Below are 13,430 nucleotides of genomic sequence, written 5' to 3' on the forward strand. Positions count from 1 at the left end.
GGATCATTTTGTATTATTTTTGCTAATACCCAGTTGAAGCTAAAAAGCAACTATTTGAATCCTGTGAATTAATTTATAAGAATGTTAAACAGCTTTGGAAATACGTGCATCTTATGAATCATAGCCTTATTTAGCAGGATCAATGCTGTGTATTAAAGTGTTGTTATATGGCAAGTATTTAACACATTCACAGTGTTTGATTTCAACTGTGAATTGTCTTAACACAGTTTTTTCAAACCTAGTTGTTTCTATGAACACCTGCTCTGAGTTGTACATTGACTTCATTACTAAAGAACAAAAATGTTCATTTTTGTCTCAGTAAGTTGAGACTGCTTGTATACTTTCAGAAAAATATGTGAATTTATAAAGATTTTGTAGATACTTGTCCTTTTGTGCTGGTGTGATTTATTTTACTCTAGGTTGTGTTCAGTCAAGTATACAGTTTCCTGGATTTTTGGCCAAATCAGAGCTCTATTTAAAAGGTATCATCTGTAGCTAACATTTCAGGGGACTAATCTTTTCTCTTTGGGTACATGCTGGTATCAGCTGCCCTAGAAGACTAGAACATTTTTAGGGGATGGGTTGTGCTGTTTCTTCTCGTAGTTGGCATAAACCTGCAGGACTAAATCGCTTATCTTACATAGCGCACAGTTCCCTTATCCCCTGGAGCATATCCTACCATTCATTTGGTCACCTTGTATCTGAACCTTTGTGTTTGTGAAATTTTGCCACCTTGTGAACCTTGGTAGAAGTCAAAAAATGACTTGACATTAGTTTTTTATTGCTGCATAACAAATTGCCACACACTTAGTGGCATAAAACTACCCATTTAATATCTCACAGTTCTGTAGTCAGAAGTCTAGAATAGCATGAGTGGGTTCTCTGCTTAGAGTTTCACAAGGCTGTTAAGTGTTGGCTGGCTGCTTTCTTACCTGGAGCTTGGTGTCTTCTTTAAAGCTCATTTCTGTTATTGGCAGGATTCACGTCCTTGCTGTTGCTGAGCTGAGGAGGTCCTTGTTTGCTTGCTGGCTGTGAGCTAGGGGCTGCTCACAGCTTCTAGAGGCCCTTCATATCCTCGCCACAGGCTCCTTCCATCTTCAAGGCAGCAATGGCATGTTAACTCCTTTTCTCACTTGGAATCTGTTTGACTCCCTCTTAGGCTACCAGTGGGAGAAAACTCTGCTTTTAAATAACTTACATAATTAATTAGGTTAGGCTCATGAGATAAGTCCCTTATGACTAACTCAAAATCAATCAAATGATTGGGGACCTTAATTACATCTGCTAAATTCCTTTGCCATGCAATATAAAAGAATTATGGATGTAGTATCAGGGAGGGAGATTGGGGGACATCTTAGATTTCTGCCTATAACACCTTCTATAAAACCTTAAGATGTTTGAGGCTTAGAGTTTCCAGGATCTCTTGCAGCTAAGATACAGCTAGCTATGTGATAGGAAACAGCAATCAGCTACCTCTATCTTAGAATACACCAATCAAAGCCTTCTTTCCTGGATTTTCACTCAAACTAGTGATGGAAGAGGAAAGAGATAAGGAATACCATCCCTGGAAGTAGCAGGATGCATCCTCCTCTTTGCTCCATCCCCTATCCCAAATCACTGCTGCATTTTTCCTAGGCTTTGGCAAGCACCAGAGAGGCAGAGCTACTTGGTGGACTTGCAGTGCTAAAAAATAATCCAGGTCAGTGTTTAGTACCACTAATAACACTTCTCGTGGATTTGGTCCCTAAAGGGCTTATTCTCATGTGGGAGTATGAATCTGAAAGATTTAAAGCTTTGCTTTCTGGGTTTTTAGTATATTAAAGTCCTGGAAGAAGAAAACACATCCTGTCTCTGAAAGAAACCAGCATCATCAGAACTAAGACTTCTGTTACTTCTAAAAGCAAATTGTCAAAGTTTCAGTAAACACTAAGACATGGCATTGTGATCCAGAAAAAAACAAACACAGGGACTCTATATACTAGAATCATCAGATATAGGCATTAACGTACTTACCATTGCTGTTGACGGAGATAAAGCCAGAACTGAACTACACAAAGTTGCATAATAGAAGAAAAAAACCTAGAAATTACGGAACTGGGTTTAATGCCAGATTAGATAAGAGTTAAAAGAGATATTGGGGAACGGGAAGAGAGGCTAGAAGATTCTACCCATAAGGAAGCATGGAGAGAGGAGACCTGGAGAATGTAGGGATTTAACTGGAATCCCAGAGGAGAGTGGAGAGAGAAAGCAGCATTGGCAAGGGGCTGGACCTTTATAACCCTGCTCTGACCAGATATGAGAGGCAGGCTGTCCCCAGGAAAAAAGAGCGGTCTTGGGTAAGGTGGCTCCCTTCAGCTGAGGACAATTCCCGTAGAGGGTTGATGGGTGAAGGCTGTCATCCGGTTGCATTCCCAGCACCTAAAGCAAAAAGTCCTTCAGTCCTGAAGGAGGGGGGAGGTCAGGGCAGAACATCACAACATTCACTACATGGAGCTCTATCAATGCTACATAAAATGGTCTAGGGTAAAAGGTATCACTAGGGATAAAGTGAGTGCCCACATAGTTGATGAATGTTTCATCTAATCAGGAAGATGGAGTAACTTAAATAGATATTCTAGCAATAACCTAGCATATATATATGGCCTCAACTAAATAAAGTTGGCAGAAATATAAGAAAAAGATAATTTAAAATCATAGCATGAGACTTCAACACACTCTCAGTATTTGATTGGAAGAACAGATACAAATCAGGAAAAGTACAGAAAATTTTAATGAAATAGTTTAACAGAATGGGAATATATAGGACACTCCACAAACAATTTCAGCATATACACACTTTTCAAGCACATAAAATATTTACAACATTGGGCTATTCCCTGGGCCATAAGGCACATTCCAACAAATTATTTAAAGAACTGAAGTTATGCGGAGTGAGTTCTTTGATGGCAACATAAGTAGGTTAGAAAACAACAAAAATTAAGAATTATCAATTTATTTGGAAAGTTAGGCCTTTCCAAATGCAAAATTATAAAATTCCTTGAAGATGACATAGGAGACAATCTAGGTGACCTTGGGTTTGGTAATGACTTTTTATCTACAACATGAAAAGTACGGTCCATGAAGAAAAAAAATTGGTAAGTTGAACTTTTATAGTAAAAACCTCAGTTCTGTGAAAAACACTGTTAGAATAAAAAGCCACAGACAGGAAATATGTGCAAAACGTAAAGGATTGGCAATCAAAAACATACAGAAAACTTAAAATTCAACAGAAAACAACCCAGTGTTCAAATTCGGGGGTGGCAGGGGGGAACTAGGCAACTCACCAAAGATACACAATTAGTAAATAAACATATGAAAAGATATCTAAGATCATACATTAGGGAATTATAAATTTAAAGGAGATACCACTATATTCATTAGAATAGCTGAAGTCTAAGACCCTGAAAATACCAAATACTGATGAGGATGTGGAGCAGCAGGAACTCTTATTACTCACTGCTGATGGAAATGCAAAAACAACTTGGGAAGACAGTTGGGCAGTTTCTTACAGCAATACACACCTACCATATGATCCAACAATTACACTCCTTGGTATTTATCCAAATGAGTTGAAAATATGCCCACAGGAAAACCTGCACATAAATGTTTTTAGCAGCTTTACTCATAATTGTCAAAACTTGAAAGCAACTAAGATGTCCTTCAATAGATGAATGGATAAACTGTTACATCTATACAATGGGATATTAATGAGCAATAAAAAAATGTTATCAAGCCATAAAAAGACATGAAGTAACCTTAAATGCACATTGCCAGGTGAAAGAGACCAATCTGAAAAGCCTACACACTTTATGACTCCAAATATATGGCATTCTGGAAAGGCAAACCACGTAGAGAGTGGTTGCCTGGGACTCAGGGGTAGGGAGGGAAAAATAGGTAGAACACAGAGGATTTTTTAGGGCAGTGAAAGTGTTCTCTGATATGGTGATAGTGGATACATATTATACATGTGTCAAAATGTACAACACAGAGTGAACCCTATGTAAACTATGGACTTTAATAATGAAGTATCAAAATTGGCTCATTAATTATAACAAATATAATCCATAATACAAGATGTTAATTTAAAAACTGGTGGGAGGGGGTAAAGGGGATTATGGGACCTCTGTACCTTTTGCTCAATTTTTCTGTAAACCTAAAACTGCTCCACAAAGTGAAGTATTAATTTTTAAAAAAGAATTGCTGAAGAGTTTTTCAAAGTAAGGAAATAACAGAATGAAACTTGGAAGATGAGGAATGAAGAACAGAATGAGTAAACATTTGGGTAAATATAATAGGCTATCCTTGAGTTTTAAAAATGTGAGATGGCTGAAAGCAAAATTATATTATCTGACATGGTTGTCAATGTATATAAAGGATTTATTTAAGAAAATAAATTATAAAGCAGTAAGCTAAATACCTAAGTGGTTGTAAAGTTCTTATATTTCACTAGAAGTGTCAAACTGTTGATACTAGTCAACTGATGTTATATACGTATACTGTAATCCATTGAGCAACAAAAAATATATACAAAGTGATATATTTAAAAACAACAATAGACAAGGCAAAACAGAACAGTAAAAAAAAAAAAGAAAAAATAAGGTACCCACAGGAAGGCAGGAAAAGGGAAACAGGAAGGAAAAAAAATATTAAAGCAAAAATAGAACAGCAGACTTCACTCCTAACATATGAATATATAAAATTTGAGTGTCTAAATTGTAATTAGAAGACAGATTCACAGAAACTTTAAAAATTACCTGACCATATGCTATCCACTCAAAACACATTTCAAATACAATTAATATAGGTAGGTTTAGAATAAATGAAGGGAAAAACATGTCAAGCAAATAACAATCCAAAAAAAAAAAAAGCTGCTATACTAATATCAGACAAAGCCTTCAGAGCAAAGAGAATTATCAGGCACAAAGGGGGACACTATATAACGATACAAGAGTCAGTATGCCAAGAAGACATAAAAAATCTCTAATGTGTATGCAGCAAGTAATAGAGCTTTAAAATACATTAAGTACAAACTAGGACAGAATACATGAACTAGAATATATGAAGTACAAAACAGAACTAAAAGGAAAACAGACAAATGACAATATAGTGTTAAGAGTATAAAACAGGATTTCGAAGACGGCCGAACAGGAAAAGCTCTGATCTACAGCTCCCAGCATGAGCAACGCAGATGGGTGATTTCTGCATTTCCAACTGAGGTACCGGGTTCATTTCATTGGGACTTGTTGGACAGTGGGTGCAGCCCACAGAGTGTGAGGGGAAGCAGGGCGGGGCATCGCCGCACCGGGGAATCACAAGGGGTTGGGGAATTCCATTTCCTAGCCAAGGGAAGCCATGACAGACAGTATCTGGAAAATCAGAACACTCCCACCCTAATACTGCGCCCTTCCAATGGTCTTAGCAAATGGCACACCAGGAGATTATATCCCATGCCTAGCTCAGAGGGTCCCATGCCCACGGAGCGTTGCTCACTGCTAGCACAGCAGTCCAAGATCAAACTGCGAGGTGGTGGTGAGGCTGGGGGAGGGGCGTCTGCCATTCCTGACCCTTGACTAGGTAAACAAAGTGGCCAGGAAGCTTGAACTGGGTGGAGCCCACCTCAGCTCAAGGAGGCCTGCCTGCCTCTGTAGATTCCACCTCTGGGAACAGGGAATAGCTAAACAAAAGGCAGCAGAAACTTCTGCACACTTGAACATCCTCATCTGACAGCTTTGAAGAGAATAGTGGTTCTCCCAGCACTGAGTTTGATATCCGATAACAGACAGACTGCCTCCTCAGGTGGGTCCCTGACCCGAGTAGCCTAACTGGGAGACACCTCCCAGTAGGGGCCTACTGACACCTCATACAGGTGGGTGCCCCTCTGAGACAAAGCTTCCAGAGGAAGGATCAGGCAGCAACATTCGCTGTTCTGCAGCCTCTGCTGGTGATACCCAGGCAAACAGGGTCTGCAATGGACCTCCAGCAAACTCCAACAGACCTGCAGCTGAGAGTCCTGACTGTTAGAAGGAAAACTAACAAAGAGAAAGAAATAGCATCAACATCAACAAAAAGGACATCCACACCAAAACCCCACCTGTAGGTCACCATCATCAAAGACCAAAGGTAGATAAAACCACAAAGAGGGGGAGAAACCAGAAGAGAAAAGCTGAAAACTCTAGAAACCAGAGCGCCTCTTCTCCTCCAAAGGATTGCAGCTCCTCGCCAGCAACGGATCAAAGCCGGACGGAGAATGACTTTCACAAGTTGAGAGAAGTAGGCTTCAGAAAGTCGGTAATAACAAACTTCCCCGAGCTAAAGGAGGATGTTCGAACCCATTGCAAAGAAGCTAAAAACCTTGAAAAGGATTAGACGAATGGCTAACTAGAATAAACAGTGTAGAGAAGACCTTAAATGACCTGATGCAGCTGAAAACCATGGCACGAGAACTACGTGACACATGCACAAGCTTCACTAGCCGATTCAATTGAGTGGAAGAAAGGGTGTCAGTGATTGAAGATTAAATGAATGAAATAAAGCAAGAAGAGAAGTTGAGAAAAAAAAGAGTAAAAAGAAACAAACAAAACCTCCAAGAAACATGGGACTATGTGAAAAGACCAAATCTACGTTTGACTGGTGTACCTGAAAGTGACGGGGAGAATGGAACCAAGTTGGAAAACACTCGGCAGGATATTATCTAGGAGAACGTCCCCAACCTAGCAGGGCAGGCCAACATTCAAATTCAGGAAACACACAGACGCCACAAAGATACTCCTCGAGAAGAACAACCCCAAGACACATAACTGTCAGATTCACCAAGGTTGAAATGAAGGAAAAAAATCTTAAGAGCAGCCAGAGAGAAAGGTTGGGTTACCCATAAAGGGAAGCCCATCAGACGAACAGCAGATCTCTCAGTAGAAACTCTACAAGCCAGAAGAGACTGGGGGCCAATATTCAACATTCTTAAAGAAAAGAATTTTCAATCCAGAATTTCATATCCATCCAAACTAAGCTTCATAAGTGAAGAAGAAATAAAATACTTTACAGACAAGCAAATGCTGAGAGATTTGTCACCACCAGGCCTGCCCTAAAAGAGCTCCTGAAGGAAGCACGAAACATAGAAAGGAACAACTGGTAGCAGCCACTGCAAAAACATGCCAAATGGTAAAGACCATTGATGCTAGGAAGAAACTGCATCAACGAATGAGCAAAATAACCAGTTAACATCATAATGACAGGATCAAATTCACACATAACAATATTAACCTTAAATGTAAATGGGCTAAATGCCCCAATTAAAAGAAACAGACTGGCAAATTGGATAAAGAGTCAAGACCCATTAGTGTGCTATATTCGGGAGACCCATCTCACCTGCAGAGACACACATAGGCTCAAAATAAAGGGATGGAGGAAGATCTACAAAGTAAATGGAAAACAAAAAAAAAGCAGGGGTTGCAATCCTAGTCTCTGATAAAACAGACTTTAAACCAACAAAGATCGAAAGAGACAAAGAAGGCCATTACATAATGGTAAAGGGATCAATTCAACAAGAAGAGCTAACTATCCTAAATATATATGCACCGAATACAGGAGTGCCCAGATTCATAAAGCAAATCCTTAGAGACCTACAAAGAGACTTAGACTCCCACACAATAATAATGGGAGACTTTAACACCCCACTGTCAACATTAGACAGATCAATGAGACAAAAAGTTAACAAGGATATCCAGGAATTGAACTCAGCTCTGCACCAAGCAGACCTAATAGACATCTACAGAACTCTCCACCCCAAATCAACAAAATATACCTTCTTCTCAGCACCACATCACACTTATTCCAAAATTGACCACATAGTTGGAAGTAAAGCACTCCTCAGCAAATGTAAAAGAACAAATTATAACGAACTCTCTCAGACCACAGTGCAATCAAATTAGACCTCAGGATTAAGAAACTCACTCAAAACCGCACAACTACATGGAAACTGAACAACCTGCTTCTGAATGATTACTGGGTAAATAACAAAATGAAGGCAGAAATAAAGATGTTCTTTGAAACCAACGAGAACAAAGACACAACATACCAGAATCTCTGGGACACATTCAAAGCAGTGTGTAGAGGGAAATTTATAACACTAAATGCCCACAAGAGAAAGCAGGAAAGATCTAAAATTGACACCCTAACATCACAATTTAAAGAACTAGAGAAGCAAGAGCAAACACATTCAAAAGCTAGCAGAAGGCAAGAAATAACTAAGATCAGAGCAGAACTGAAGGAGATAGACACACAAAAAACCCTTCAAAAAAAATCAATGAATCCAGGAGCTGGTTTTCTGAAAAGGTCAACAAAATACATAGATCACAAGAAAGACTAATAAAGAAGAAAAGAGAGAAGAATCAAATAGATGCAATAAAAAATGATAAAGGGGATATCACCACCGATCCCACAGAAATACAAACTACCATCAGACAATACTATAAACACCTCTATGCAAGTAAGAAAATCTAGAAGAAGTGGATAAATTCCTGGACACATACGCCCTCCCAAGACTAAACCAGGAAGAAGTTGAATCCCTGAATAGGCCACTAACAGGCTCTGAAATTGAGGCAACAATTAATAGCCTACCAACCAAAAAAAGTCCAGGACCAGATGGATTCACAGCCAAATTCTACCAGAGGTACAAGGAGGAGCTGGTACCATTCCTTCTGAAACTATTGCAATCAACAGAAAAAGAGGGAATCCTTCCTAACTCATTTTATGAGGCCAGCATCATCCTGATACCAAAGCCTGGCAGAGATGCAACAAAAAAAGAGAATTTTAGACCAATATCCCTGATGAATCGATGCAAAAACCCTCAATAAAATACTGGCAAACTGAATCCAGCAGCGGATCAAAAAGCTTATCCACCACGATCAAGTTGGCTTCATCCCTGGGATGCAAGGCTGGTTCAACATATGCAAATCAATAAACACAATCCATCATATAGAACCAAAGACAAAAACCACGATTATCTCAATAGATGCAGAAAAGGCCTTTGACAAAATTCAACAGCCTTCGTGCTAAAAATTCTCAATAAACTAGGTATTGATGATGGGACGTATCTCAAAATAATAAGAGCTATTTATGACAGACCCACAGCCAATATCATACTGAATGGGCAAAAACTGGAAGCATTCCCTTTGAAAACTGGCACAACACAGGGATGCCCTCTCTCACCACTCCTATTCAACACAGTCTTGGAAGTTCTGGCCAGGGCAATCAGGCAGCAGAAAGAAATAAAGGCTATTCAATTAAGAAAACAGGAAGTCAAATTGTCCCTGTTTGCAGATGACATGATTGTATATTTAGAAAACCCCATCATCTCAACCCAAAATCTCAAGCTGATAAGCAACTTCAGCAAAGTCTCAGGATACAAAATCAATGTGCAAAAATCACAAGCATTCCTATACACCAATAACAGAAAAGCAGAGCGCCAAATCATGAGTGAACTCCCATTCACAATTGCTTCAAAGAGAATAAAATACCTAGGAATCCAACTTACAAGGGATGTAAAGGACCTCTTCAAGGAGAACTACAAACGATTGCTCAAAGAAATAAAAGAGGACACAAACAGAATGGAAGAACAATCCATGCTCATGGACAGGAAGAATCAATATCATGAAAATGGCCATACTGCCCAAGGTAATTCATAGATTCAATGCCATCCCCATCAAGCTACCAATGACTTTCTTCACAGAATTGGAAAAAAACTACTTTAAAGTTCATATGGAACCAAAAAAGAGCCCGCATTGCCAAGACAATCCTAAGCCAAAAGAGTAAAGCTCGAGGCATCATGCTACCTGACTTCAAACTATACTATAAGGCTACAGTAACCAAAACAGTATGGTACTAGTACCAAAACAGAGATATAAACCAATGGAACAGAACAGAGCCCTCAGAGATAATACTACACATCTACAACCAACTGATTTTTGACAAACCTGACAAAAACAAGAAATGGGGAAAGGATTCCCTATTTAATAAATGGTGCTGGGAAAACTGGCTAGCCATATGAAGAAAGCTGAAACTGGATTCCTTCCTTACACCTTATACAAAAGTTAATTCAAGATGGATTAAAGACTTACATGTTAGACCTAAAACCATAAAAACCCTAGCAGAAAACCTAGGCAATACCATTCAGGACACAGGCATGGGCAAGGACTTCATGACTAAAACACCGAAACAAATGGCAACAAAAACCAAACTTGACAAATGGGATCTAATTAAACTAAAGAGCTTCTGCACAGCAAAAGAAACCACCATCAGAGTGAACAGGCAACCTACAGAATGGGAGAAAATTTTTGCAATCTACCCATCTGACAAAGCGCTAATACCTAGAATCTACAAAGAACTTAAACAAATTTACAAGAAAAAAATCAAACAACCCCATCAAAAAGTGAGCAAAGGATATGAACAAACACTTCTCAAAAGAAGACATTTATGCAACCAACAGACACATGAAAAAAATGCTCATCACCACTGGCCATCAGAGAAATGCAAATCAAAACCACAATGAGATACCATCTCACACCAGTTAGAATGGCTATCATTAAAAAGTCAGGAAACAACAGGTGCTGGAGAGGATGTGGAGAAATAGGAACACTTTTACACTGTTGGTGGGACTGTAAACTAGTTCAACCATTGTGGAAGTCAGTGTGGTGATTCCTCAAGGATCTAGAACTAGAAATACCATTTGACCCAGCCATCCCATTACTGGGTATATACCCAAAGGATTATAAATCATGTTGCTATAAAGACAGATGCACATGTATGTTTATTGCAGCACAATTCACAATAGCAAAGACTTGGAACCAACCCAAATGTCCAACAATGATAGACTGGATTAAGAAAATGTGGCACATATACACCATGGAATACTATGCAGCCATAAAAAAGGATGAGTTCCTGTCCTTTGTAGGGACATGGATGAAGCTGGAAACCATCATTCTGAGCAAACTATCACAAGGACAGAAAACCAAACACCACATGTTCTCACTCATAGGTGGGAACTGAACAATGAGAACACCTGGACACAGGGTGGGGAACACCACACAGGGTGGCCTGTCATGGGGTGGGGGAAGGGGGGAGGGACAGCATTAGGAGAAATACCTAATGTAAATGATGAGTTAATGAGTGCAGCACACCAACATGGCACATGTATACATATGAAACAAACCTGTACGTTGTGCACATGTACCCTAGAACTTAAAAAAAAAAAGAGTATAGAACAGAACACCAATACATGGGATATAATTGACATTTACAGTATACTATCCAATAACATAAGATTATCCATTTTTTAAATATAGCTAAGGGATATTCACCAAGATAACTATATTCTGAGTCATACAACAAACTGACCAATTTACAAGGACTGAAATCATACAAAGTATTTTCTCTGACCATAATGGAATCAAACTAGAAATTAATAATGGACAAGAAAATCTCCAAACACTAGGAACTTAAAACAGCACACTCCCAACTAATCTATTTATTAAAGAAAAAAATATCTAAAGAGGGAAATAAAAAATACATTGGCTAAATGACATGAAAATACAAAATATCAACATACATAGGAAGCAGCTAAAGTAGTGCTTAGAGAATTTACAGCACAAAAAACTTGTATTAGAAAAGAAATCTAATCTTTCACCTCAAGAAATGAGACAAAATAAACTCAAAAAAGCAATAAGAAGGAAATAAGGTTAGGTGTAGAAATCAATAAAATTGAAAACAGAATATGAGAGAAAAATCAATGAAAAATGAATATATCATTAAAGATCCCACATTACAGACATTAAAAAAATAATAAAGGGGCATTACAAAAAACTCAAAAATTTTTTACTGCTTCCCAGGCTTCTGATCAATACAAAAAATCTTTACATACATAAATTCAACAACTTAAGAGAAAATGAACCAATGAAAACCACAAACTACCAAGCTATTGAATAATCTCATAATTACTAAATAAACTCACAATTTAAAATTTCTGAAAAAAAATCTCCAAGTGCAAATGGTTTTGTTGGAAAATTCTACAACCATTTAAAGAATTAATGCCAATTATGCATAATGTCTTCCAGAAAACATAAGAGGAAGACAATAGTTCCCAACATATTTTATGAGGCCAGCATTACATTATTAAAAAAGCTACTATACATTGGTATCTTTCCTGAATAGAGAGACAAAAATCTTCAGCAAGACACTGCCAAATCCTATCCAGCAATATATTTAAAAAATACATTATACCCACACTGAGACCAAGTGGGGTTTATTACAGAAATGCAAAGATTGCTCAATATTTAAAAATCAATTGATGTGATTGCTATGGTTTGAATGTGTCCCATAAATTTCATGCATTGGAAACTTAATCCCCAAATTCATATGTTGATTGGAGGTAGGCCCTCTGTGAGGTAATTTTAAGCTTAGCTAAGTTAATCAGGGTGAAGCCTCCATGATGGGACTGGTGGCTTTATGAGACTTGAGATGACACACGACACACACACTCTTGCCCTCTAGCCATGTGATGTCCCAATTTGTGACACAGCAAGAAGGCCTTCACCAGATGCTGACACCTTGGTCTTGGACTTAAGAACTGTAAGGAAAAAATGTGTTTTCTTTATAAATTACCCAGTCTTTGATATTCTGTTACAGCAACAGAAAATGACTAAGACAGCAATCTATAATATTAACAGGCTAAAGAAAAAAAAATATGGTTACTGTGCCAATTGATATAAAAAAGAATATTTGGAAAAAATAAGAAACTACAGCTAACAGTCATCTTCAATATTGTTTTATGCCATTTTTTATTTTGTCATTATTAATGTGTATCTGTCAAAAGGAGTTTTTTGAGACAGGGTCTTGCTCTGTTGCCCAGACTGGAGCGCAGTGGCTCACTACAGCCCTAACCTCCCAGGCTGAAGCAATCCTTCCATCTCAGCCTCCTGAGTAGCTGCGACTACAGGCACATGCCACCATGCCTGGCTCATTTTTGTAATTTTTGTGAAGACAGAGTTTCACCATGTTGTCCAGGCTGGTCTTGAATTCATGGGCTCAAATGATCCACCCACCTTGGCCTTCCAAACGGCTGGGATTACAGGTATGAGCCACCACACCTGGCTAAAAGGACGTTTTATTTAAGTTTGTTAAACTAATTTAAAATTTTAAAATATTTAGAGATCTAGTATGTTGGCTTCCATTTATATTCTTACTTCAGACACCACAAAAACGTTAGAGATAGGTCTGTTTTGCCTTTGCTTGAATAAACAAGAAAAAAAAATTGGCTTCCAGAACAAGTAAAAACAATCAAACTCTCTCATTTAACAAGAGAAACAGCCATTAAGAGAAAGTGAGGTGAATGGAAGCTA

General features: G+C 38.3%; 1 protein-coding gene across 1 annotated transcript in view; it reads right to left on the reverse strand.

Annotated features, from left to right (window-relative positions):
* The window catches only part of DHX36 (DEAH-box helicase 36), a 70,286-nt gene that overhangs the window by 1,781 nt on the left and 55,075 nt on the right, over positions 1–13,430 (reverse strand). Inside the window, exon 26 of the transcript XR_009209529.1 lies at positions 933–2,418. The gene's annotated coding sequence lies outside the window, so the exon portion shown is untranslated. The remainder of the gene's footprint in view (positions 1–932; positions 2,419–13,430) is intronic.

Source organism: Hylobates moloch, unplaced genomic scaffold, assembly GCF_009828535.3.
Source record: "Hylobates moloch isolate HMO894 unplaced genomic scaffold, HMol_V3 SCAFFOLD_13, whole genome shotgun sequence".
Lineage (NCBI taxonomy): Eukaryota > Metazoa > Chordata > Mammalia > Primates > Hylobatidae > Hylobates > Hylobates moloch.